We start from the raw sequence: 6000 nt of genomic DNA on the forward strand, positions 1-6000 counted from the left end.
CTTATGTTAAATTCCGCTATTTAAATGTTATTATTTCGCAATTGTTAACGAATATAAAATGGGTAAAAAAAGGGTAAATTGTTCACATAATTGGCTTGCCTAGCTCACCTTAGTAGGTGTCATCACGACTCCCGAGGGTGGAAAATTCGGGTCGTGACAAGTTGGTATCAGAGCTCTAGGTTACATGGGTCTCACAGGTCACAGACAAACTTAGTAGAGTCTGAGGGATCGGTACGGAGACGTCTGTATTTATCCCCCAGAGGCTACAGAGTTAGGAAAAACTTCACATTCATTCTTTCCTGTCGTGCGATTTTGTTCTCTCAGTGATAAATTGAAACCCCTACTTTTGTCCTTTCGCGAATGGCGAGGTCATGTACCGCTTCTTCAGTCGAGCAGCAGCACAGACTGGTGATAGATCAACTACGTCTTCGGAGGCTTTGTGAAGGTTGGATAAGTTTCACCAAGCTCTTCACCATTACTTTCAGCGGTGCATCTTCTAAGGATCCCCGAGATTATCTAGGCCTCTATCACGAGGTTCTCAGGAACATGGGGATCATGGAGACCAACGGGGTTGATTTTGCTACTTTTCGCTCGTCTGGATCTGCCAAGACTTGGTGGAGGGATTACTGTTTGGCTAGACCAGCCGGATCGCCAGCTTTGACTTGGGAGCAGTTTACTAAGCTATTTCTGGACGAGTTTCTCCACATCACTCAGAGAGAGGTCTATTGGAGGCAGTTTGAGCGTCTCTAGCAGGGTTCTATGACTATTATTCAGTACGAGATCAGATTCATCGACTTGGTACGTCATGCTCTTATCACACTTCCCACTATGAGAGAGAGTGAGGAGGTTCATTAAGGGACTCGTCCAGCCCACTCAGTTTGCTGGAGGTGGAGGTAGAGGTATTAGAGGTGGAGGTAGAGATGCTAGAGGTGGAGGTAAAGGTATTGTTCTGGTTTGTGGTAGGGAAGCTTCGGTTTTATTTTGCACCATATCTAGTCATGCCTAGTGATTCATTGAGTGCTTCTGTTTATGTGTTTACACCGGTGAGTGATTCTATTATGGCAGATCGAGTCCATCGCTCTTGTATAGTTGTGATTGGGTCTCTTGAGACTCGTGAATATTTGTCGTTTCTAGACATGGTCGATTTCGATGATATATTAGGGATGGATTAGTTATCACCTTACCACGCGATCTTGGACTGTCATGCCAAGACTGTGACCTTAGCTTTACCGGGTTTGACTCGTTTAGAGTGGAGAGGGACTCCTAGTCATTCTACCCGTAGTGTTATCTCTTATGTGAAGGCTCGACGTATGGTCAAGAAGGGGTGTTTGGCTTATTTGGCATATGTACATAATTCTAGTGCTGAGGTTCCTTCTATTAATTTTGTGCCCGTTGTTCGTGAGTTCTCTGAGGTTTTTCCTTCAGACCTGCTAGGTATGCCACCCGATAGGGATATTGACTTTTGCATTGATTTGGCTCCGGGCACTCAGCCCATTTCTATTCCGCCGTATCGTATGGCTCCGCCGGAGTTGAAAGAGTTGAAGGAATAGTTGAAAGACTTGCTTGAGAAGGGTTTCCTTAGGCTGAGTGTTTCGTCTTGGGGTGCGCCGGTGTTGTTTGTTAAGAAGAAGGACGGATCGATGAGAGTGTGTATTGATTACCGGTAGTTGAACAAGGTTACAATCAAGAATAAGTATCCATTGCCGAGGATTGATGATTTGTTTGATCAGCTTCAGGGTGACAAGGTATTTTCGAAGATTGACTTGAGATCTGGCTACCATCAGTTGAGGATTAGGGCATCTGATGTCCCTGAGATAGCTTTTCGCACTCGGTACGGGCATTATGAGTTCTTGGTGATATCATTCGGGTTGACAAATGCCCCAATAGATTTTATGGATTTGATGAACCGAGTGTTCAGGCCTTATTTGGATTCATTCGTGATAGTTTTCATTAATGATATTTTGATTAATTTCCGTAGCTGGGAGGATCACGAGCAACATCTTAGAGTGATTCTTCAAACCTTGAGGGATAGTTATATGCTAAGTTCTCGAAGTGTGAGTTCTGGTTGAGTTCAGTTGCATTCATAGGTCATGCTGCATCAGCAGAGGGTATTCGGGTTGATCCGAATCAGATTGAGGCAGTCAAGAACTGGTCTAGACCAGCATCAGCTATAGAGATTCGGAGTTTCTTAGGATTTGGCAGGCTACTATCGTCGGTTCGTGGAGGGGTTCTCAACTATCGTAGCCCCGATGACCAGGTTGACCCAGAAGGGTGCCCAGTTCAGATAGTCGGATGAGTGTGAGGCGAGCTTTCAGAAACTCAAGATAGCTCTAACTAGGGCACCGGTGTTAGTGTTGCCCACAGGTTCAGGGCCTTATACAGTTTATTGTGATGCATCTCGTATTGGACTTGGTGCAGTGTTGATACCGGATGGCAAGGTCATTGCCAATGCTTCGCAGCAGTTGGAGATTCATGAGAAGAACTATCCGGTTCATGACTTGGAGTTGGCAACCATTGTTCACGCGTTGAAGATTTGGAGGCATTATCTGTATGGTGTGGCATATGAGGTGTTCACGGATCACAAGAGTCTTCAGTATTTGTTCAAGCAAAAGAGTTGAATTTGAGGCAGAGAAGGTGGTTGGAGTTGTTGAAAGATTATGATATCACTATCTTATATCATCCGGGGAAGGCCAATATGGTGGCCAAAGCTTTGAGTAGGAAGTCAGCCAGTATGGGCAGTTTTGCCTATATTCCGGTCGTGAGAGGCCGATTGCTTTGGATGTTCAGGCTTTGGCCAATCAGTTCACGAGGTTGGATGTTTCTGAGCCCAGTCGTGTGTTAGCTTGCATACTCGCTCGTTCTTCATTATTGGAGCGTATCCATGATCGGCAGTATGATGATCCCCATTTGTGTGTCCTTAGAGACACGGTGCAGCGCGGAGGTGCCAAGCGGGTTACCTTAGATGATGATGGAGTTTTGAGATGCAGGGTCGCGTTTGTGTGCCTAATGTGGATGGGCTCCGAGAGTTGATTTTAGAGGAGGCTCATAGCTCCCGGTACTCTATTCATCCAGGCGCCGCGAAGATGTATCAGGATTTGCGGTAGCATTATTGGTGGCGGAGAATGAAGAAGGATATCGTTGCATATGTAGCTCGGTGTTTGAATTGTTAGCAGGTTGAGTACGAGCATCAGAGGCCTGGTGGTTTATTTTAGAGAATTGAGCTTCCCGAGTGGAAGTGGCAGCGGATCACTATGGATTTCGTTGTTGGACTCCCGCAGACTCGGAGGAAGTTCGACGCAATATGGGTCATTGTTGATAGGTTGACCAAGTCAGCGCATTTCATTCCTGTGGCAGCCTCCTTTTCATCTGAGAGGTTAGCTGAGATCTATATCTGGGAGATTGTTCGTCTTCATGGTGTGCCTATATCTATCATTTCGGACTGAGGTACGCAGTTTACCTCACGTTTCTAGGGACCAGTTCAGCGAGATTTGGGCACCCAGGTTGAGTTGAGTACAGCATTTCATCCTCAGAAGGACGGGCAGCCCGAGTGGACTATTCAGATTTTGGAGGATATGCTTCGAGCTTGTGTCATTGACTTTGGAGGCTCGTGGGATCAGTTTTTGCCTTTAGCAGAGTTTGCCTACAACAACATTTACCAGTCGAGTATCCAGATGGCTCCTTATGAGGCTTTATATGGTAGGAGGTGTCGATCTCCGGTTGGATGGTTTGAGCCAGGAGACGCTCGATTGTTGGGTACGGATCTGGTTCAGGATGCCTTAGACAAGGTCAGGATTATTCAGGATAGGCTTCGTACAGCTCAGTCCAGGCAAAAGAGTTATGCCGACCGCAAAGTTCGAGATTTGGCATTCATGGTAGGTGAGCGGATATTGCTTTGAGTGTCACCTATGAAGGGTGTGATGAGATTAGGGAAGAAGGGCAAGCTTAGCCCTAGTTTATTCGCCCGTTTGAGATTCTTAATCGAGTGGGGGAGGTGGCTTATAGACTTGCGTTGCCGCCGAGCTTATCAGCCGTGCATCCAGTGTTTCATGTGTCCATGCTTCAGAAATATCACGGCGATCCATCCCACGTGTTAGATTTCAGCACTGTCCAGTTGGACAAGGACTTGTCTTACGAGGAGGAGCCGGTAGCTAATCTAGACCGGCAAGTTTGTCAATTGAGATCGAAGAGTTTTCCTTTTGTTTATATTCAGTGGAGAGGCCAGCCCGCTGAGGCATCGACCTGGGAGTCCGAGTCCGATATGCAGAGCCGTTATCCCCATCTTTTTCCCGACTCAGGTACTTCCTTCTTATGTCTGTTCGAGGACGAACGGTTGTTTTAGAGGTGGAGAATGTGATGACCCAAAAGGTTATCACTTGTGTTGCAAGTGCATTCAGTATTCCGAGGCCTAAAAACCTCCCTTTTTACCCCAACTTGATTTATGTGTGTGGTCCGGACCTATATTCGGAAAGCCTTCTATGTGAAAATATGAGAAATAGAAATTTTAGAGTTAAAACTTTGATTATGGTTGACTTTGGTCAATATTCTTAGCAAATGGACCCGGATCCGTGTTCCGACAATCTTGGGCGGTCCGCAATAAAATATGGGACTTGGGCGTATGCCCGGAAATGAATTATGAGGTTCCAAGCCTTAGAAATCAATTTTTGAAAGAAATTGTTTTACTGAATTATCTAAGGAATAAAGAAAAGAATTAATATTTGAAACCATTGTTATCGGGCTCGTATTTTGATTTTGGAGCCCGGTACAAACTTATTATAGTATTTGAAAGATAACTGTGAAATTTGGTGAAAACGGAGTTTATTTGACGTGAGTTGGACTTCCGGTGGAAGAGTTATGAACTTTGAGAGATCTTGATGAAAATGTTGAGTTTTGAGGTTTAATTCATGATTTTACATGTTATTTTGATGATGTGATCGCATGAGTAGGTCCATATGATGTTTTTGAGTTAGTATGACATTTGGTTTGGAGCCCCGAGGGCTTGGGTGAGGTTCGGGATATTTTTACACTGAGGAAAAAGTTACAGATTCAGAGAAGTTGCAGGTCTGTGAAGCCAGGTCTCGCGGTCCGTGGTGGAAGCTTCGCGGCCGCAGTGGGGACTCCGCGACCGCGGTGGGATTTGTGCGGTCCGCGGTGAGCAAGGCCAAGCCTCCGCAGTCGCGCTCGATTTCTTGCGGTCCGCGGTGGAGCTCCGCGGCCACAGTCCTTTTTATGCGGTCCGCGGAGAGGGTCTGAGAGGAGTATATTTAAACGGACATTTCAGTTATTTTTCACTTTTCAAAACCCCAAAAACAGAAGAGGCGATTTTTCAAATAATATTTCTTCTCCAAATCAATTGTGAGTCATTTTTAACTAGTTTTCTTCAATTATTAACATCTTTTAACATGATTTCAACTTCAAATCAATTATTTTCATGAGGAAAATTGGGTGTTTTGGGTAGAACCTAGGTTTTTCAAAAAATGGGGATTTGGACCTCGATTTGAGGTCCGATTTCAAAACAAATTACCTATTTGAGCTCGTGGGGGAATGAGTAATTGGGTTTTGGTCCGAATTTCGGTTTGGACTAAGCGGACCCGGGATCGATTTTTGACTTTTTGGAAAAATCTTTTTAAAACTTATTTTCATGCATTAGAATTGATTCATTTAGCATTTATTGATATCGTTAAGCAAAATTGTGGCTAGATACAAGTGAGTTGGTGGTGGAAACAAGAGGTAAAGCGGTAGTTGATGCTTGAATTGTGTTCATTGCGTAGAGGTAAGTGTTTGGTCTAACCTTAGCTTGAGGGATTAGGAATTGAGTCTTATTTGCTACGTGATAATTGTTGAGTAGGACGTATAGTCATGGTGACGAGTATCTATACGTTGGTGTCTAGCATGACCGTGAGTCTTTAAATTTTAAAGATCTTGATTTCCTTGTATCTTTCATGCCTTGGTGATGATTTCTAATTGTTGTGGAAAGTTTGTGGAAGGAATTGTAACCTTTGA

The sequence above is a fragment of the Nicotiana sylvestris genome, chromosome 2 (genome assembly GCF_000393655.2).
Source record: "Nicotiana sylvestris chromosome 2, ASM39365v2, whole genome shotgun sequence".
Classification (NCBI taxonomy): Eukaryota; Viridiplantae; Streptophyta; class Magnoliopsida; order Solanales; family Solanaceae; genus Nicotiana; species Nicotiana sylvestris.